Source organism: Nomascus leucogenys, chromosome 3, assembly GCF_006542625.1.
Source record: "Nomascus leucogenys isolate Asia chromosome 3, Asia_NLE_v1, whole genome shotgun sequence".
NCBI lineage: Eukaryota > Metazoa > Chordata > Mammalia > Primates > Hylobatidae > Nomascus > Nomascus leucogenys.
In genome coordinates this window covers 39,684,627-39,708,100 of record NC_044383.1, presented here as the reverse complement: position 1 = coordinate 39,708,100, position 23,474 = coordinate 39,684,627, and the positions used below count along the sequence as shown (strand labels likewise).

The window sequence follows — 23,474 nt, the reverse complement described above, 5'->3', positions numbered from 1 at the left end:
ACTCATAATTCTCCAGGGTGACCACAGAAGCATGAGTTGATATGGAGCATCCATCAGCATGACTGATTATAGCATGACTCAGAATTAAAGTTTTATTGTGTTAAGTTACTTGTCACAGCAGCATAAACTAGCGCATCTTGACTGATGTAAGTTATTATATTGCACTTGGTTCACCTAATCTTTTTTCGATCCTCCTTTGCGCAAGGCACTGGGAAAACAAAGATGAAAAGCTTCAAGAAGTTTAAACTAGCAAGAGAGATAAATATGTTAACCAAAAGATGCGCTTAAGCATGATGGTGCCATAATAGAGGTAGATTATGAGTTACAATGAAAGTACAAAGGCTGGAATGGCCTGGAAACTCAGAGGAGTGTACTCAAGAGGGAAAAGCTCGAATTAAATTTTAAAAAGGTGTGTAGAAGTTTGCCAAGTAGAGAAAGGGAGAAGTTCTCCCCAGATTGATGAAAGAGCTTGCCCTCTGTGCAATGATACAGACATGAAACAGCCTGGCATGTCACAGGAAATGCCAGTCATCAGACAATAGGGTGTGAGGCAATGAAAATGGACTAGTGCTAGAGATGGACCAGAGAAGTTGGCAGGAGTCTGGAGTTTGGACCAAATCTTGAAGCCAGTCCTTTCTAACCATTCCATTCATACTACACATGGAAAATGAAAACACATCTGGCACACTGGGCTGCAACACACCTGTCCAGCCACGGCCACCCTTGGCACATTTTTATCTACTGCAGCAAATTAGGGCACACCTTATGGTAATTACTACTATGGGTAATGGAGAGTCATTGAAGACACCTAAGCGAGAAAACAGTGTGATCGGATTTGCATTCCAAATCATGGTTTGGAAGCTAGATCGGTATGAAAAACTAGATTAAAGTCAGAAAGATCCGTGAGGAGGCAGTAGCAATAATCCAGAGATGGCAGAAGCCTAAATCAGAATAGTGGCTGTGAAATTAAAAGAGTGGAAAGATTGAAGATATCGTTTTAAGGTAGAATTAACAAGCCTTATGACTGATTGGATGTGGAGGGTGAAGGAAGATATAGAGTTTAAAATGGCCCCCAGCTTGAGTGACTAGTAGTGGCCCCGCTGGGATAGAAAAGAGAGGAAGGATAGGACTGTGTAGACAGCAGTCAGTTCTGTTATGGTCTTGCTGAACTGATGTGCCAGTGAAGCTACCTGATAGATGGTTAAATGCCAGGGAAATTACATATGGGCTCAGAGAGAAGACTGGAGTAGAGTTAAAGATACAGGGGTCATGGACAGATACAAGTATTAGAGCCAAGAGAACAGATGAGCTTGTTGAGAGAAGACATAAGAAATGAAAGGGGCTGAGGGTATTTAAGGGGAACATAGAAGAAGGAAAGCCTGTGGGAAATAACATTGGCATTTCTTTGATGCATAATGGGATCTTCCCAACTGACTGAACACTGAGACTGTTTGAAAAGAGTGACTCTCTGTAATCTTTCTAAATCTGTCTAAATGATCTTTAAAATCATCTCTGGGAATTCCAGAAGATTAGTCCCCTAATACAGGCTGATGCCTTTTGTGAAACTGAATATTTTTAAAATTACATCATTTAAAGTACTTTTAATGAAGCCATAGTTATGGTTTTCTCTAACATTATTCTACAGTATGATTATCTACTTACATGTCTACACCTTCTCACTAGACTATTAAATCCTTAAGGGCCCCCAGCCCTAGTGTCTAGCATTGTACTTGGCACATAGTATACAGTTGATAAATATTTGTGAATTAACATAAATTTGAGTTTTAGCGTTCAGTATATACAGAGTGTGATATAACAGTTTTTGGAACTCAGGTCCAACAGTCTTTCCAAAGTTTTGCAATGGAAATTTGTTACATGGCCAAGAGACACTATAGTTTTAATGTGGCAATGTCCCTTATAATGGTCAACATTGATAAAGATGCATGATATATTCATACACTCTAATATCATATAGATAAAAGAATGAATCAACTAAAGCTACACACAGTAATATGGATGAATCTCACAATCAGTGAAAGAAGCTGCACAAAAAAGAATGCATACTGTACAATTCCCATCATATAAAGCTTGAAAACAAGCAAATTTAATATCTAGTTTTAGAAGTCTGGTTAGCAGTTACCTTTGGAGGGGAGTGCACTAATGGGAAGGGTCACAAGAGGGACTTTTGGGGAACTGGTCATAAGTTCTATTTCTTGATCTGGGTGCTGTTCTTGATCTGGGTGCTGTTCTTGATCTGGGTGCTGTTTACACGGACGTGTTCACTTTATGAACACTTACTGAGCCATACACAGGATTTGTGCACTTTTCTGTACGATTGTTATACTAGTGTAAAAATTTACTTTACAAAAATAATGAAACGTAATCCCCCAAGAGAAAGTTGTAACATAAAAGAATAAGCTGTACGTGTAAAGTAGGAGTACAGCATTAAGTAAGTAGTTGAAACGACACTAATCTATCGATAAAAAAGGAGAGTGAGGCCAGGCACAGTGGCTCATGCCTGTAATCCTAGTACTTTGGGAGGCCAAGGTGAGTGGAACACTTGAGGCCAGGAGTTCAAGAACAGCCTGGCCAACATGGTGAAAACCCATCTCTCCCCCAAAAATACAAAAAATTAGCAGGGCATGGTGGTGTGCACCTGTAGTCCCAGCTACTTGGGAGGCTGAGTTCAGAGAATCGCTTGAACCCGGGACAGGAGGCAGACTGCAGTGAGCCGAGATCATGCCACTCCAGTCCAGCCTGGGCAACAGAGCGAGACCCTGCCTCAAAAAAAAGAGAGAGAGAAAGAAAGAAAGAGTGAGAGGAAAGAATAAGTAAACAAAGACTCGAGAGCGTCTTCATACATATTTCTGGAGCGCTTTATAGGGAAAAGGCACCAGAAATATGTATGCAGATCCTCTTGAGTCTTTGTCTCTATATACTAAGCTGTGCTCAGTATAGGGTAAGATACCCTAGTGTAGGCAACAAATAAATAAACAAACAACCCACTGAGAAAAGAACAACTTCCAGGGAGCTATGAACTGAGGAGCTCACAATGTTTTGGATGACTTATCACAAAATCACCACAAAGAGAAATTCCAGGGTTTTTTTTTTTTTTTTTGACGGAGTCTGCACTGTTGCCCAGGCTGGAGGGCAATGGCAGGATCTCGGCTCACTGCAACTTCCGCCTCCCGGGTTCAAGTGATTCTCCTGCCTCAGCCTCCTGAGTAGCTGGGATTACAGGCACCCGCCACTATGTCCAGCTAATTTTTGTATTTTTAGTAGAGACGGGGTTTCACCATGTTAGTCAGGCTGGTCTCAAACTCCTGACCTAAGGTGATCCATCCACCTTGGCCTCCCAAAGTGCTGGGATTACAGGCATGAGCCACCATAGCTGGCCCCAATTCCAGGTCTTATAAATAAAAATATTTAGCTTTAAGGTAAAAGCTACTGTACACCTATACTAGAAGAGGTTAAATTCAAGCTTTAATAGGGTCAAACTGATTCACAAATAAATTAACTACAGGCCAGGATAAAGCTCAACACTCGTTAAAGGAAGAGAATAAAATCTAAATTCTATCTAGCAACCAATTTAAAAAAAACCTCACTAGACATGAAAAGAAGTAGGAAAATATGACCTTTAACAAAGAGAAAAATTAGTGAATATAGAGACCCAAAAATGAAAGAGAAGCTAGAACTAGCAGGCAAGGACTTTAAAATTGTTGTTATAAATATATTCAATGATCTAAAGGAAAACATGAATACAATAAACAGAGAAATGGAAACAAACCAAAAAAAGAGATCCAAATGGAAGTTCTAGAGTTAAAGAATGTAATACCTGAAATGAACACAGGAAATAGAAACTATCTAAACTGAAGCATGGAGAGAAAAGAGGATTTAAAAAATGAATAGTGTCTCAGTGATCTGTGAAACAAAATTAGCAGTCTGACTTTTGTACGATTGTAAAATTAGAAGGGAGATTAGGAGGATGGAAGGAGGCAGCAAAGAAAATGCTTCAGGAAATGACTACTAATTTTCTCTTTTTAAAATCCCCCCATAACTGTATTAGAATGTGAATATGTTCCAAATTAATAACTAAAAAATCAAGTTACGGAGCATGCAAAAATACAAACTAGCAATTCACCAATAGATAATAGTATCTTCATAACCCATACACTAAAATAATAAAATGGCTACAGAAGAAAACCCAGGTGACTGACTACAGCAATGCCTTCCATGTTCCCCACACATCATGAGCAAAGCAAAAGACAAAAGATGAATTATGAAACATAGTAATCTAAGCAAGCCCACATATATATATTTTTTTGGGGATATCCCACTATCCTGAATAGTAGTATCATTACAGCTGACACAACTTCCAGAAAACTGCTGAGTAAGTGCTTAATATTATCCACAAGAAAGCAAAACTAAATATTAGTATGCACATTTCTGAATGAGAAACTAATTGTCTCATTGATTTTAATAATTAGTGGAAGAAAATTATATCCAGTCTCTGCAATGCCTAAATGCATTCTATTTAAACTCAAGGTGCTATTTCATTTCATATGCTAAAAGAATGCATGCCTTTAAGTGGTACCATTTGAGCAGAAATTCCTCATTGTATTCATTAGACACACTGAAACCAAAGATTTAACTGAACTATATTCCATAATATACTGCAAAACTCAAATATCAGCATTGTCAAAATAATTATCCATGCCTGCTGGTAGATATGGTCATAAAACTAGGTTTCATTTCACTTACTGGAAGGTTTTAAGACAAAATTAGCGCTTCAAAATTTGATACTACCAGTATTAAACCAGTTATTGCCTGAATAATAAAACGCCACATTATCTACTGCTGGAAAATGAGATTGCTTAAATGGTTTGGGCTGCCTGATCATTGCAACAGAGGCACCTCAGATGGGATTCCACCAGTCTCACCAGTTCCCAGCCTGATGGGAAACATCATTTAACATATGGCCCCATAAACATACTACTAAGGAAACCATAACAAATCTTTTGTGTTTGTTTAGATAATTCTTCTCCAGAAAAAAACATGTCTCCCTCTCTAATCAACTCTGATGCTTACAAAAATCAAAAAACAAAATTTACTAAACTACATAAACCTATTAAGGCATTTTAGAAATTGACTCCCAGAATAATGGAACATTTTTAAGTTCTCAAAATCCTGCTATGTTTATAGGGCCACCTTACATTTGTGGAAATATACACTGCACTGAGAGAAGAGTATATAACCTATAAGCTGCTCTGTGGCAAAATGATAGCTTATTTCTAAGGTCTTAGTTTGATTTGATCAAGACCAATAGGTCTGAGCTTCTAGTGATCAAGTTCTATTATGTCCTACAGTGATGGGCTTCCAGAATGAAAAGTAAACAATAATTAAGGAATCCAAACACTCCACTTATTAAACTAAGTCTAGTGAAGCCATAGCATGAAAAAGGTTGCAATCATTTGGGATAAGTGGATAATTTTATAAAACTAAAATCAAATCACTGAAGATATGGAAAAATTCATAAGTATGAAGTAATAAGATACAAAAATGACACAAGAATTACAAAAATATTTGCCAGGCGAGGTATCAGAGCCCCAGCATCTAGAAGTGGTTGACTCACGGGTTGGTAAGAATTTACTGACAACAGTATAGGTTTGAAAAAGGAAAGCACTATTAGAAAGAAAGAAACCTCAGTGAGAGGACGGAGTGCACCGTGGTGGACTTTTCCTTAGGAGTAGTTATGAACTTTAAGGCAGGAGCTTGACGGTAATTGGGACCATACTAGCCACATAGGTCATAATAAATGATTACATTTATAGTAATTTTTGTGCCTTAATGTCAGCAAGGATTGCACAATGACTTTTGACATGGCATTCTGGAGATGCATAGAACATCTAGTTACTGACAAACTTTAAGTTGAAAAGAGGCCTGGAACCAGATGCCAACTTTGGATACTAGGGAAGTTTAATTACTTCTAAATTCTTCAGATAAGGAGTTTTGCCTGTTTTGTGGTCAACAGGTGGTCTTTGCTCCCTTCTAAATTCCTCCCACAAGGAGTATTTGTCTCCAGGGCCTGTTACTGGGTGGTTTTTGTTCTCCTCAGTATTTAAATATCAGACTTGAGAAATGTGCTACACATTGCCTTCCAGGGGAGAAGAGAAATGCCTTAGATGTTCTGACAGCCCTGCACCTTTGGTTTGTTTTCAGTGATTGGTGGAACATTCATAGGAACCACATTATTGCTTGGGGACATGTCATTTTCGGCTCTGTCTGACATTTGCCTCTGAGAAACAATGTGAGGTATCTCTGTTAGAATTGCCTGAAAAGTAGCTTCTACATTTGTAGAGTCTAGAGCAGATGTCTCAATGAATGACAAATCATTTTTTCTGCCAAAGCTCTTGCTTCAACTCTAGGAACTTCCCTGAGATGATGTAAATCACTCTTATTTGTCCATGATAACATGACAACAATGTTACTATCAGTGTAATTGCTCAGTTCTTTCAGCAATCATTCTGTATTTTCATATGTGAGATGTTTAGCAATGTCTTAAACCAATAAGGCACCTACATCTCCATGATAATATGCTAATGTTATAGCTTGGTATTACTCTTGCCCTGCTCTGTCCCACATCTGTGCCTTTATTGTTTTCCTATCAATCTGGATGCTTCTTGTTGCAAACTACTCCAATGGTGCTCTTGCTTTCCAGATTAAACTCATTTTGAGTAAATCAAAACAGGAGATTATTCTTTCCAACACCAGAATCTCCAATAAGGATAACATTAAAGAGGTAGTCATTCTCATTGTTGCAGGTGCCCATTGCACAACTGAGGAGTAAAGGGGTGGGAGCGGTAGTGGCATCTGTGAGACTAGGGAGGCATTGCTGCTCCTAATTTTCTACATTCGATGAAAAGTACCAATCCGGAGATCCAAGAATCTCAATGATCCTCAGGCAGAATAAAAACAGAGAAAACTACAAATTATATCAACACATATTGATGACAACTAATGATAAAAAGTTGCCAGACAGTGACCAAAGACTTAGATTATAACACTCAACTCCTTTTGAATACTTGGAAAGCTTTCTCAGGAAGGAAGAGTATAAACAAGCCTAGATTGCAAGGATTGGAAAAAAATAAATGATTATTTAATACCTAGCCATTGACAAACATTCACAAGCATTAGTACCATCCAGGAACATATGACCTCACCAAACAAACTGAATAAGGCAGCAGTGGCAAATTTCAGAGTGACAGAGATAGGTAACCTTTCTGACAGAGAATTCAAAATAGCTGTTTTGAGGAAGCTCAACGAAATCCAAGATAAAACAAAGAAGAAATTCAGAATCCTATCAGATAAATTTAATGAAGAGATTGAAATAATTAAAAAGCAGAAATAATTATCAGGCAGAAATTCTGGAGCTAGTCAATGCAACTGATAAACTGAAGAATGCATTAGAATCTCTCAACAGCAAAACCGATCAAGCAGAAGAAAGAATTAGTGAGCTTGAAGACAGGCTATTTGAAAATACAGAGTCAGTGAAGTCAAAAGAAAAAAGAATTAAAAAATAATGAAGCATGCTTACATGGCCTAGAAAATAGCCTCAAAAGGAAAAATCTAAATTATTGGCCTTAAAGAGGTGGTAGAGAGAGAGAATAGGGTAGTTTATTCAAAGAGATAATAACAAAGAACTTTCCAAACCTAGAGAAAGATGTCAATATTCAAGTACGAGAAGATTATACAACACCAAGCAAATTTAACCCAAATAAGACTACCTCAAGTCATTTAATAATCAAATTTCCAAAGGTCAAGGATAAAGAAAAGATCCTAAAAGCACCAAGACAAAAGAAATAAGTAACATATAAGGCAGCTCCAGTATGTCTGGCAGCAAATTTTTCAGTGGAAACCTTACAGGCCAGAAGAGTAGTATGATATATTTAAAGTGCTGAAAAAAACCCTTTTATCCTGGAATATTATCTCCAGAGAAAATATCTTTCAAACGTGGAGGAGAAATAAAGACTTTATCAGACTAACAAAAATTGAGTGATTTTTTTTTAAACACCAGACCTGTCCTGTAAGAAATGCTAACGGGAATTCAATCTGAAAGAAGGGGACATTAGTGAGCAATAAGAAATCATCTGAAGGTACAAAACTTACTGGTAAGTAACAACAAGTATACAAACAAATAAAGAATATTGTAACAGTGTAATTGTGGTGTGCAAACTACTTATATCTTGAATAGGAAGACTAAAAAAGATGAACCTATCAAGAATAATAACTGCAACAAATTTTTAAGACAGAGAGTATAATAAGATATAAACAGAAACAACAAAAACTTGAGAGGAGATGAAGTTAAAGTATTGAATTTGTATTAGTTTTCTCCTTGCTTGTTTGTTAGCTTCTTTGTTCAATTTTGCAATCAGAGTTAAGTTGTCATCAGCTTAAAATAATGAGTTACAAGATGTTATTTGCAAGCCTCATGGTAACCTCAAATCAAATATCTACAACAGTTACACAAAAAAATAAAAGAAAAAATCAAAACATACCTCCAGAAAAAAATCACTTCCAAAAAAAGGAAGACAGGAAGGAAAGAAGGAAGAGAAGACCACAAAACAACCAGAAAACAAATAACGAAATGGTAGGAGTAAGTCTTTACTTATCATTAATAACATTGAATGTAAATGAACTAAACTCTCCAAACTAAAGACATAGACTGGCTACATGGGTTAAAAACACAAAACAAAACAAGACCCAGTGATCTGTTGCCTACAAAAAAAACACACTTTACCTATAAAGACACACATAGACTGAAAATAAAGGGATGGAAAAAGATATTCCATGCAAATGAAAATCAAAACAAGAGCAGGAGTAGCTATACCTATATCAGATAAAATACATTTCAAGACAAAAACTATAAATACAAACAAAGATGGTCATTATATAATGGAAAAAGGATCAATTCAACAACAGGATATAACAATTATAAATAGAAATACACTCAACGCTGGAGTACCTAGATATGTAAAGCCAATATTGATTGATTGATTGATTGATTGATTCAGACAGGGTCTTACTCTGTTGCCCAGGCTGGAGTGCAGTGGTGTGACCATGGCTCACTGTAATGGCTCACTGTAGCCTTGACCTCCCAGGCTCAGGTGATCTTTCCACCTCAGCCTCCTGGGTAGCTGGGACTACAATCACATGCCACTATGCCCAGCTAATTTTTTGTAATTTGTTGTAGAAACACAGTTTTACCATGTTTCCCAGGCTGGCCTCAAACTCTGGACTCAAGTGGCCCACCTGCCTTGGCCTCCAAAAGTGCTAGCATTACAGGCGTGAGCTACCACATCCAGCCTAAAGTCTTAAAACATTAAAAAAAAAAAAAACCAAAATCATATAAAATATCTTCTCTGACCACAATGGACTAAAACTAGAAATCAATAACAAGAAGAACTTGGAAACTCTACAAACACATGGAAATTAAACAATGTGCTCCTGAATGACCAGTGGGCCAATGAAGAAATTAAGAAGAAAAGTGAAAAATTCCTGGAAACAAATGGATGTTAACTATCGCCACTGTTATTCAACATAGGACTGAAAGTCCTAGCTAGAGCAATCAGACAAGAGAAAGAAATAGAGGGCATGAAAATTGAAAAGGAAGAAGTCAAATTATCTTTGTTTGCAAATGATATAACCCTATGTTTAAAGAAACTAAAGACACCACCAAAAAACTATTAGAGCTGACAAACAAATTCAGTGAAGTTATAGGATACAAAATCAACGTACAAAAATCAGTAGCATTTCTTTTTCTTTTTTTTTCTGAGATGGAGTCTCGCTCTGTCCCCCAGGCTGGAGTGCAGTGGCGTGATCTCGGCTCACTGCAAACTCCAACTCCTGGGTTCACACCATTCCCCTGCCTCAGGCTTCCAAGTAGCCCGCCACCATGCCTGGCTAATTTTTTTGTATTTTTTTTTTAGTAGAGATGGGGTTTCACTGTGTTAGCCGGGATGGTCTCGATTTCCTGACCTCGTGATCCACTCACCTCAGCCTTCCAAAGTGCTGGGATTACAGGTGCGAGCCACCATGCCCGGCCAAAAATCAGTAGCATTTCTATATGCCAACAGCAACAGTCTGAAAAAGAAATTGAGAAAGTAATTCCATTTACACCAGCTACAAATAAAATACTTAGGAACAAACTTAACCAAAGAAGTGAAAGATCTCTACAATGAAAACTATAAAAAATTGATGCAAGAAATTAAACAGGGCACAATAAAAACAGAAAGGTATTCCATGTTCATGGATTAAACAAATCAATACTACTAAAATGTCCATACTATCCTAAGCAGTCTACAGATTCAATATAATCCCTATCAAAATACCAATGACATTCTTTACAGATATAGAAAAAACAATCCTAAAATGTATATGGAACCACAAAAAACCCAGAATAGCCAAAGCCATCTTGAACAAAAAGAACAGAACTAGAGGAATCATATTACCTGACTTCAAGTTATACTACAGAGCTATAGTAACCAAAATGGCATGGTACTTGCATTAAAACGGACACATACATCAATGGAACAGAATAGAGAACCCAGAAATAAGTCCATACATCTACAGTGAACTCATTTTTGACAAAGTTGCCAAAAACATTCAATGGGGAAAAGACAGTCTCTCCAATAAATGATGCAATAAATACACAGAAGAATGAAACTAGACCCCTATCTCTCACCATATAGAAAAATAAAATCAAAATGGATTAAATCAAAATGGATAAAGACTTAAATTTAATACCCAAAACTATGAAACTACTAAAATAAAACTTTGGAGAAACTCTCCAGGACCTTGGTCTGGGCAGAAATTTCTTGAGCAGTACCCCAAAAGCACAGGCTGCCAAAGCAACGAAGGACAAAGAGGATCACATTAAAAAGCTTCTGCACAACAAAGGAAACAATCATCAAAGTGAAGAGACGACCCACAGAATGGGCGGAAATATTTGTAAACTACCCATCTGGCAAGGGATTAATAACCCAAATATATAAGGAGCTCAAACAACTTAATAGGAAACAAAACAAATTTAACAGTCTGATTTTAAAATGAGCTTAAGATCTGAACAGACATTTCTCGAAAGAAGACATCAAATGGCAAACAGGTATATGAAAATGTGCTCAAAATCACTGATCATCACAGAAGTGCAAACTAAACCTACTATGAAATATCATCTTACCCCAGTTAAAATATTTTTTTATCAAAAAGACAGGCAATAATGAATGTGGGTGAAGATGTGGAGAAAGAGAAATCCTCATACAATATCGGTGGGAATGTAAATTAATACAGCTACTATAAAAACAGTACGAGGTTCCTCAACAAACTAAGATAGAACTACCATATGATCCATCAACCCCACTGCTAATATATACCCAAAAGAAAGAAAATTAATATATCAAAGAGATATCTATACTCCCATGTTTATTGCAGCACTATTCACAATAGCCAGGATTTGGAATCAACCTAAGTGCCCATCAACAAATGAATGGATAAACAAAATGTGGTACATATACACAGTGGAATACTTTTCAGTCATAAAAAAGAATAAGATTCTGTCATTTGCAATGACATGGATGGAACTGGAGGACATTGTGTTAAGTGAAATAAGCCAGGCACAGAAAGACAAACTTCACATGTTCTCACTCATTTGTGGGAGCTAAATTTAAAACAATTGAACTCACGGAGACAGAGAGTAGGAGGATGGTTACCAGAAGCTGGGAAGGGTAGTAGGGGCAGGGGTAAGAAAAGGGGATGGTGAGTAGGTACAAAAATATACTTAGATACAATGAATATGATTTTGTATGTGATAGCACAAAAGGGTGACTACAGTCAGCAATAATTTGTTACACATTTTGGAAGAAGTGGTAAACATTTGAGTATACGTAAAAGATTTTTCTCCTCATTTTTTAATCTCCTTATGAGGTAATTGACTGTCCTAAACAAAACACTAACAATGCATATATTTAAAGAAACTTATAACCTATTTCCTCCTCTCTATCCTTTAAGCAATCTATTGTTACAATTATCATACATTTTATCTAAATGTATTACAAATATGAATACACACACACTATAGAGGCTGCAGGAAATATTGACCTTGGCAAACTAGGATTGCCTAAAAGCATTTGTTGTTTTCGGGCAGTAATGGTTAAGAACTTGGGCTTGGGGCCAGTCACAGTGGCTCATGCCCAGCACCTTTAGGAGGCTGAAGTGGAAGGATTGCTTGAGGCCAGGAGTTTGAGACGGGCTTGGGGCAATATAGTGAGACCTTGTCTCTACAAAAAATTGAAAAATTAGCCAGATGTGGTGGCACGTGCCTGTAGTCCCAGCTAATATACAAATATACAAAGCAAATATACATGGCTTTCTATGTAAATGGAACCTCTTGAGTGCTTTCTATCCTTACTACCACTGAAGGTGAAATTGCTGCTGTTTTAGCAGACTAGAACTGGCTTCTCTTATTGGGTTGTGGTAGCCAAGCACTGTGTGTGTGTGTGTGTGTGTGTGTGTGTGTGTGTACATATGTTTGTCTGTAGGGTAAATAATGCTTTGCAGTTTGGTATTGGAATTCTCTGCTCACTGACACTTGGCTTAAGCCTTCTTCCTCCTTGAGGTCTCATCTTAGTAGAAATTAACGTTTGCCCTTTTTGTTCGACAGAAATCAGGAGTTGGAAGAACATCCAGTAATGGGTACAGAGAAATGGAGCAGGGAGCAAGGAGAAGAGGGAGATTAACAGAGTGCCTGAGGCATGCAGATGATTCAGGAAAGGACTAACATTAGGTCTGAGTTATATGTAGGTATTCACGTTGCAAATTGCCTATGAACAGCCTCCATCCCCTGTGGGACCCAGCTGAGACCCATACTTTGGACAGCAGAATTGAGTTAGGAAGAGATCAGAGCTGTAGACACTGGAGTACGACTGCTCTTATAGCAGATCAGGACAGAGGTTGGCTTCTGTTAATAGCATTATAAAAATTGTTTTTCTTATTTATTTCATAGCATTTTACTCTAGGAAAATTAAGATGCTAGAGAGACACCATAAGCCTACTGCACATCACACGGTAGGGTGGAAAGTCGTCATCGAGTATTGCCATCGCAATGGTCTCAGCATTCAAATGAGAACGTCGAGTGAAAGAAACTATGCTCTAATGAGGTCCTCTCAGAAACCACCAATCCTGGCAATTCAGCTCTCCGGGCAAACAATAGAGCAGAGTCGTCAGGACCACCCACCTAGGCGTCTGATGATCCTGGGTTTCAATCCTATCTGTGCCCTTCACTATCAGTTTGACTTTGGGCAACTGCTTTAACATCTCTGAGCCTCAATTTTCTCATCTATAAAATGAGGATGATAAAATGCATACTGTTTAAAAAAGAGTACTTACTGTCAGGTACTCTATAAGTATTATCTCATTTTATCCTCACAACAGCTAGATACTATTATTATTCTATTTTTTAGGTGGGAAAACAGAGGCTCAGAGCAATGGGCTGTCATGTGTCGGAAGTCACAAGGCTGGTAAGTGGTACAACCAGGAATGGACTTTGGGCATTCTGATTCCAGAGTCCTGCTCTTAACTATTAAGCAAAACTGCTGGATAAAGCTCTCCTGAGTATTAAATGAGCTGATGAGCTCAATAGTGCCTGGCACATTTTGATTCTTTCATAAACGGTAATTATCAAAATGAGAGTTGAGTGCAATCCAAATCCCAAGTCATGACAAATCTGGGGTTAATGTGAATTCTGTAGCAACACCCAGGGCCAAGTCTAAAGCTCAGTGATCCTGACTCTCAGATAATCTACAAACAGAAAGTTCTCATAGAAAAATACAAGTTCCCTGGGGTGTCAGAAATCATTTATACAGAAGCTGCCTTTTGCAGCATGGGAACAGATCAGAGAGTAGGAAAGCAAGGAAGAACTGGAGAATGTCCTGGCCCCATCGTCAGAGCTCCTTGAAAGGGAGCATCCTGACTTCCAGCCCAATCTATCCAACAGGAGAGAACAGAAAGCCGGGAACTAAACGAGTGCCACACTCCTGGCTCATGGATTTTGCAGGATGCTAGGTAATGCTAGCATCATTTCTTCATTTCTCCATCATCCCCCTCCCCATCCCGATCATGTCCTCAGCCTTGTCTTTTTTTCCCCACTCCACCACTACCAAGAACTGTAAGTGGTCCAAAGTGGGCACTCAAACAACACTAGCTGAATGCATTACATGAAAAATGGTATGAAGATAAAGATAAATATGTTAGGGACCAGAATGGAAAATTGTCATGCCTTTTTTAAGATGGAACACAGGACTTCAAAGAAACTTCAAAAATCTGATAAGGGCTTTAAACTGTCTACAGAGATTAAAGTTCAAACTCTCAGAACTGTTTTCCCTGGCATTTTTAACCCCTTAAAAATTTTAATAAAATATACATAAAATTTACCATGTTAACCATTTTAAATATACAACTCAGTGGCATTAAGTGCATTCACATGGCTGAACAACCCTCACCACCATCCATCCACTGAACTCTTTCACCATCCTAAACCGAAATGCCATACCCTTTAAACAATAATTCCCATTCCCTCCACATCCCAGACCCTGGGAACCATCATTCTACTTTCTGTCTCATGAATTTGACTATGCTAGGCCCTGCTAATAAATAGAATCATACAATATTTGTCCTTTTATGTTCAGTTTATTTACTTAGCATAATGTCTTCAAGGTTCATCCATGTTGTAGCATGTCAGAACTTCATTTCTTAAGACTGAGTAATATTCCACTGTATGCTTTATACTACATTTTGCTTATCTGTTCATCCACTGACGCACATTTGAGTTGTTTCCAGCTTTTGGCAGTTGTGAATACTAATATGAAAATGAATGTACAAATATCTGTTCAATTTCCAGCTTTCACTTCATCTGGGAATATATATCCAGAAGTAGAATTGGTGGATTATATAGTAACTATGTCTAATTTTTTGAGGAGCCATTCCTGGCATTTTTTTCTGTTACATTTTCAGAGTCAGCTCCTACTTATTTGAACAGTTTATTTTGCCTCCCCAGTGTTCTATCCTACATTTATCCTAAATGATCTCTCTTTTGCTGGTCCCCTCTTTCATTTACAACCAAGATTATTTAGAAATATGATCTAATGTTCCACAGTACTGATTTTTCCCAAAACAAAACATTAGGGCTGTTTGGAACAAACTGCCATTTCCCAAGTCATAAGTTGCATTAGTTTAAAAGGTAAGAATCCATGAATTTTTTGGGAAAAAAAAAGCAGTCCTTCAAATCAGTACCAAGGTATCAGTCTGTTATGAAAGACAGTTTCTGACTGACAAACGTCTCACTTAGGAACATCCCTGACATGCAAAGACCAGTGGAAACCAGGAGGCTGACTCCTCCTGGAAGTCTCCACCTGTTGCCACGGGGATAGTGAGGATCTTGGACTTTCAGTGGTTAGCAGGGACAGGTAAAACCCACCTCTTCTCCATTTTCATCTTCCTTCTTGACACCAGAACTATGGAAGTGCCATCCTTGCTGTGGCTACCTGGCATCACAGTGGGAGCTCCTGTTCTCACTGGAAGATCGAATCACTTTGGAAGCAGAAGAGTGTGTGCTGGAACACTGCACAATTTTGCAAACAGAAACAATGCTCTTTCACATCTAGTCAACGAGTTCTGCACATTCCATCTCCTAGCCACCTCAAAATCCATCTTTCCTCCTTGCCTTCTCTACCTGGGGTCAGAATCTCATCTGGGTCACTTCAGTAGGCTCTGAACTAGTCTCCTCTACAGTCGGGATTTCTGGCCCATCCTGCACATTATGGAGATCTATCTGTCACCAGCTCAATATCATTATCACCATCAAAGACCTGAAATAACAATGTTCAAGAGAGACCTTAAGGGCCCCACACCTCTGCTGGGTGGAGCTTCAGGACAGCCATGTCTTCTGACTTCTAGTCTGGTCTGCACTTTTTTTTTTTGGAGACAGTCTCGCTCATGTTGCCCAGGATATAGTGCAACAGTGTGATCTCGGCTCACTGCAACCTCCGCCTCCTGGGTTCAAGTGATTCTCCTGCCTCAGCCTCCTGAGTAGCTAGGATTATAGGCACCCGCCATTACACCTGGCTAATTTTTGTATTTTTAGTAGAGACGGGGTCTCGCCATGTTGGCCAGGCTGGTCTCGAACTCCTGACCTCAAGTGATCTGCCCTCTTCAGCCTCCCGAAGTGCTGGGATTACAGGCCAGCTTGGTCTGCACTTTTCTCATTGGTTGCCTTTTATGTCAGCATGGCTGTCAGCTAAATGGGAGAATGAGTATAACTGATACCATTTATATATGAAGGTCAGCAGTGGAGGGGACGGGAATTAAAAGGAATAAACTGCACGTATGAAATCATCTCACCACCTTTAGTCACCCTGGTCAACACTGGTGTAGTACCCATTTTCTCCTCTTCTTCTTCTTCTTCTCCCTTTTCGAGGATGGTGTTGAAAGTGTTGAAAGTGGAGCAGTCAGGGTACTTCCTTCTCAAATCATCACACTTCTTTCTTCTTTACCACACTTCCTAGCCACAATCTTCACCATTTAAGAGGAGGGGCCTCTTCAAACCCTTTCCACATGGAAATCTTAGGATGCAATTGTGAAACTGCACTTGACTTTCCAGATATTTGAGGAAGCTTCCTGGTTCTTGCTTTATAATCATGATCTACCACCCTCACTATCCTTCCCTGAAATTTCCCTATCTAAAACAACGACAACAAAACCTATTACAGGGGTGGAGCCAAGATGGTCGAATAGGAACAGCTCCGGTCTACAGCTCCCAGCCTGAGCGACACAGAAGACGGGTGATTTCTGCATTTCTGTTTGAGGTACCGGTTTCATCTCACTAGGGAGTGCCAAACAGTGGGTGCAGGACAGTCGGTGAAGCGCACTGTGCGCGAGCCAAAGCAGGGCGAGGCATTGCCTCACTCGGGAAGCACAAGGGGTCAGGGAGTTCCCTTTCCTAGTCAAAGAAAGGGGTAACAGACAGCACCTGGAAAATCAGGTCAGTCCCACCCTAATACTGCGCTTTTCCAAAGGGCCTGGAAAACGGCACACTAGGAGATTGTGTCCTGCACCTGGCTCGGAGGGTCCTATGCCCACGGAGTCTCGCTGATTGCTAGCACAGCAGTCTGAGATCAAACTGCAAGGCCGCAGTGAGGCTGGGGGAGGGGTGCCCGCCATTGCCCAGGCTTGCTTAGGTAAACAAAGCAGCCAGGAAGCTCGAACTGGGTGGAGCCCACCACAGCTCAAGGAGGCCTGCCTGCCTCTGTAGGCTCCAGCTCTGGGGGCAGGGCACAGACAAACAAAAATTCAGCAGGAATCTCCACAGACTTAAATGTCCCTGTCTGACTGACAGCTTTGAAGAGAGTAGTGGTTCTCCCAGAACACAGCTGGAGATCTGAGAACTGACAGACTGCCTCCTAAAGTGGGTCCCTCACCCCCGTGCAGCCTAAGTGGGAGGCACCCCCTGGTAGGGACAGACTGACACCTCACTCGGCCGGGTACTCCTCTGAGACAAAACTTCCAGAGGAACTATCAGACAGCTGAATTTGTGGTCTCACGAAAATCTGCTGTTCTGCAGCCACTGCTGCTGACACCCAGCCAAACAGGGTCTGGAGTGGACCTCTAGTAAACTCCAACAGACCTGCAGCTGAGGGTCCTGTCTGGTAGAAGGAAAACTAACAAACAGAAAGGACATCCACACCAAAAACCCATCTGTATATCACCATCATCAAAGACCAAAAGTAGATAAAACCACAAAGATGGGGAAAAAACAGAGCAGAAAAACTGGAAACTCTAAAAAGCAGAGCACTTCTCCTCCTCCAAAGGAATGCAGTTCCTCACCAGCAACGGAACAAAGCTGGATGGAGGATGACTTTGACGAGTTGAGAGAAGAAGGCTTCGGAAGATCAAATTACTCCGAGCTAGGGGAGGAAATTCAAAACAATAGCAAAGAAGTTAAAAACTTTGAAAAAAAATTAGAAGTATGGATAACTAGAATAACCAATGGAGAGAACGATGTAAAGGAGCTGATGGAGCTGAAAGCCAAGTATGGAGAACTACGCGAAGATTGCAGAAGCCTCGGTAGTAGATGTGATCAACTGGAAGAAAGGGTATCGCTGATGGAAGATGAAATGAATGAAATGAAGCGAGAAGGGATGTTTAGAGAAAAAAGAATAAAAAGAAATGAACAAAGCCTCCAAGAAATTTGGGACTATGTGAAAAGACCAAACCTATGTCTGATTGGTGTATCTGAAAATGACGGGGAGAATGGAACCAAGTTGGAAAACACTCTGCAAGATATCATCCAGGAGAACTTCCCCAATCTAGCAAGGCAGGCCAACATTCAGATTCAGGAAATACAGAGAATGCCACAAAGATACTCCTCAAGAAGAGCAACTCCAAGACACATAATTGTCAGATTCACCAAAGTTGAAATGAAAGAAAAAATGTTAAGGGCAGCCAGAGAGAAAGGTCGGGTTACCCACAAAGGGAAGCCCATCAGACTAACAGCTGATCTCTCGGCAGAAACTCTACAAGCCAGAATAGAGTGGGGGCTGATATTCAACATTCTTAAAGAAAAGAATTTTCAACCCAGAATTTCATATCCAGCCAAACTAAGCTTCATAAGTGAAGGAGAAATAAAATACTTTACAGACAAGCAAATGCTGAGTGATTTTGTCACCACCAGGCCTGCCCTAAAAGAGCTCCTGAAGGAAGCACTAAACATGGAAAGGAACAACCGGTACCAGCCACTGCAAAAACATGCCAAATTGTAAAGACCATCGAAAATAGGAAGAAACTGCATCAACTAACGAGCAAAATAACCAACTAACATCATAATGGCAGGATCAGATTCACACATAACAATATTAACGTTAAATGTAAATGGGCTAAATGCTCCAATTAAAAGACACAGACTGGCAAACTGGATAAGGAGTCAGGACCCATCAGTGTGCTGTATTCAGGAAACCCATCTCACGTGCAGAGACACACATAGACTCAAAATAAAGGGATGGAGGAAGATCTATCAAGCAAATGGAAAACAAAAAAAGGCAGGGGTTGCAATCCTAGTCTCTGATAAAATAGACTTTAAACCAACAACAACCAAAAGAGACAAAGAAGGCCATTACATAATGGTAAAGGGATCAATTCAACAAGAAGAGCTAACTATCCTAAATATATATGCACCCAATACAGGAGCACCCAGATTCATAAAGCAAGTCCTGAGTGACCTACAAAGGGACTTAAACTCCCACACAATAATAATGGGAGATTTTAACACCCCACTGTCAGCATTAGACAGATCAACGAGACAGAAAGTTAACAAAGATATCCAGGAATTGAACTCAGCTCTGCACAAAGTGGACCTAATAGACATCTACAGAACTCTCCACCCCAAATCAACAGAATATACATTTTTTTCAGCACCACACCACACCTATTCCAAAATTGACCACATAGTTGGAAGTAAAGCTCTCCTCAGCAAATGTAAAAGAACAGAAATTATAACAAACTGTCTCTCAGACCACAGTGCAATCAAACTAGAACTCAGGATTAAGAAACTCACTCAAAACCACTCAACTACATGGAAACTGAACAACCTGCTCCTGAATGACTATTGGGTACATAACGAAATGAGGGCAGAAATAAAGATGTTCTTTGAAATCAATGAGAACAAAGACACAACATACCAGAATCTCTGGGACACATTCAAAGCAGTGTGTAGAGGGAAATTTATAGCACTAAATGCCCACAAGAGAAAGCAGGAAAGATCCAAAATTGACACCCTAACATCACAATTAAAAGAACTAGAAAAACAAGAGCAAACACATTCAAAAGCTAGCAGAAGGCAAGAAATAACTAAAATCAGAGCAGAACTGAAGGAAATAGAGACACAAAAAACCCTTCAAAAAATTAATGAATCCAGGAGCTCGTTTTCTGAAAAGATCAAAATTGATAGACCACTAGCAAGACTAATAAAGAAGAAAAGAGAGAAGAATCAAATAGATGCAATAAAAAATGAAAAAGGGGATATCATCACTGATCCCACAGAAATACAATCTACCATCAGAGAATACTACAAACACCTCTACGCAAATAAACTAGAAAATCTAGAAGAAATGGATAAATTCCTCGACAAATACACTCTCCCAAGACTAAACCAGGAAGAAGTTGAATCTCTGAATAGACCAATAACAGGTTCTGAAATTGTGGCAATAATCAATAGCTTACCAACCAAAAAGAGTCCAGGACCTGATGGATTCACAGCCGAATTCTACCAGAGGTACAAGGAGGAACTGGTACCATTCCTTCTGAAACTATTCCAATCGATAGAAAAAGAGGGAATCCTCCCTAACACATTTTGTGAAGCCAGCATCATCCTGATACCAAAGCCTGGCAGAGACATAACCAAAAAAGAGAATTTCAGACCAATATCCTTGATGAACATTGATGCAAAAATCCTCAATAAAATACTGGCAAACCGAATCCAGCAGCACATCAAAAAGCTTATACACCATGATCAAGTGGGCTTCATCCCTGGGATGCAAGGCTGGTTCAACATACGCAAATCAATAAATGTAATCCAGCATATAAACAGAACCAAAGACAAAAACCAAATGATTATCTCAACAGATGCAGAAAAGGCCTTTGACAAAATTCAACAACCCTTCATGCTAAAAACTCTCAATAAATTAGGTATTGATGGGACGTATCTTGAAATAATAAGAGCTATCTATGACAAACCCACAGCCAATATCATACTGAATGGGCAAAAACTGGAAGCATTCCCTTTGAAAACTGGCACAAGACAGGGATGCCTTCTCTCACCACTCCTATTCACCATAGTGCTGGAAGTTCTGGCCAGGGCAATCAGGCAGGAGAAGGAAATAAAGGGTATTCAATGAGGAAAAGACGAAGTCAAATTGTCCCTGTTTGCAGATGACATGATTGTATATCTAGAAAACCCCATTGTCTCAGCCCAAAATCTCCTTAAGCTGATTAGCAACTTCAGCAAAGTCTCAGGATACAAAATCAATGTACAAAAATCACAAGCATTCTTGTACACCAATCACAGACAAACAGAGAGCCAAATCATGAGTGAACTCCCATTCACAATTGCTTCAAAGAGAATAAAATACCTAGGAATCCAACTTACCAGGGATGTGAAGGACCTCTTCAAGGAGAACTACAAACCACTGCTCAATGAAATAAAAGAGGATACAAACAAATGGAAGAACATTCCATGCTCATGGGTTGGAAGAATCAAGATCGTGAAAATGGCCATACTGCCCAAGGTAATTTATAGATTCAATGCCATCCCCATCAAGCTACCGATGACTTTCTTCATAGAATTGGAAAAAACTACTTTAAAGTTCATATGGAACCAAAAAAGAGCCCGCATTGCCAAGTCAATACTAAGCCAAAAGAACAAAGCTGGAGGCATCACGCTACCTGACTTCAAACTATACTACAAGGCTACAGTAACCAAAACAGCATGGTACTGGTACCACAACAGAGACATAGATCAATGGAACAGAACAGAGCCCTCAGAAATGATGCCGCATATCTACAACTATCTGATCTTTGACAAACCTGACAAAAACAAGAAATGGGGAAAGGATTCCCTATTTAATAAATGGTGCTGGGAAAACTGGCTAGCCATATGTAGAAAGCTGAAACTGGATCCCTTCCTTACACCTTATACAAAAATTAATTCAAGATGGATTAAAGACTTACATGTTAGACCTGAAACCATTAAAATCCTACAAGAAAACCTAGGCAATACCATTCAGGACATAGGCGTGGGCAAGGACTTCACGTCTAAAACACCAAAAGCAATGGCAACAAAAGCCAAAATTGACAAATGGGATCTAATGAAACTAAAGAACTTCTGCACAGCAAAAGAAACTACCATCAGAGTGAACAGGCAACCTACAGAATGGGAGAAAATTTTTGCAACCTACTCATCTGACAGAGGGCTAATATCCAGAATCTACAGTGAACTCAAACAAATTTACAAGAAAAAAACAAACAACCCCATCAAAAAGTGGGCGAAGGACATGAACAGACACTTCTCAAAAGAAGACATTTATGCAGACAAAAAACACATGAAAAAATGCTCATCATCACTGGCCATCAGAGAAATGCAAATCAAAACCACAATGAGATACCATCTCACACCAGTTAGAATGGCCATCATTAAAAAGTCAGGAAACAACAAGTGCTGGAGAGGATGTGGGGAAATAGGAACACTTTTACACTGTTGGTGGGACTGTAAACTAGTTCAACCATTGTGGAAGTCAGTGTGACAATTCCTCAGGGATCTAGAACTAGAAATACCATTTGACCCAGCCATCCCATTACTGGGTATATACCCAAAGGACTATAAATCATGCTGCTGTAAAGACACATGCACACATATGTTTATTGCGGCACTATTCACAATAGCAAAGAATTGGAACCAACCCAAATGTCCAACAACGATAGACTGGATTAAGAAAATGTGGCACATATACACCATGGAATACTATGCAGCCATAAAAAATGATGAGTTCATATCCTTTGTAGTGACATGGATGAAACTGGAAAACATCATTCTTAGTAAACTATCGCAAGGACAAAAAACCAAACACCGCATGTTCTCACTCAGGTGGGAACTGAACAGTGAGAACTCATGGACACAGGAAGGGGAACATCACACTCTGGGGACTGTTGTGGGGTGGGGGGAGGGGGAGGGACAGCATTAGGAGATATACCTAATGCTAAACGACGAGTTAATGGGTGCAGCACACCAACATGGCACATGGATACATATGTAACAAACCTGCACATTGTGCACATGTACCCTAAAACCTAAAGTATAATAATAAAAAAAACCCTATTACAGATATTTTTGTAAGTAGCCTTAAATTCTTTTAAAAGTATTATTATGGTTTTTTGATAGAGACAAGGTCTATGTTGCCCAGGCTGGTCTCAAACTCCTAAGCTCAAGCAATCCTCCCACCTCAGCCTCCCAAAGTGCTAGGATGACGGGCTGAGCCACCGTGCCCAGCCTTAAATTCTCTTTTAAGACAAAGCAAAAGTATGTGTTAATCAAGTTAGAATTCAAGTTACCATTTGTCTCAGTTTGCCTAGGACAGTCCCAGTTTATGCCTATTCCCTTGTTAACTTTTAAAAGAGCTCCTCCTTTTACTCTTAAAAAAAAAAAAAGGTCCAGTTTGGAGGATAAATTATATGCTGACCCTAGTTTAAAACACACTTTGATTTTCTAGCATAGTGTTTTCCAGGTGATATTATGCTTTTGCCTACATCATTGCATTTTATTTACATAACTACTCTGTGAAGCAGGAAGGGAAATACTTGATCGCTATTAAATAAAGGAG

At 39.3% G+C, this 23,474-nt stretch overlaps 1 pseudogene; it reads right to left on the bottom strand.

Annotated features, from left to right (window-relative positions):
• Positions 1 to 6,178: 6,178 nt before the first annotated feature.
• On the bottom strand, positions 6,179 to 6,829 carry LOC100598502 (annotated as a pseudogene).
• Between the last annotated feature and the right edge of the window lie 16,645 nt (positions 6,830 to 23,474).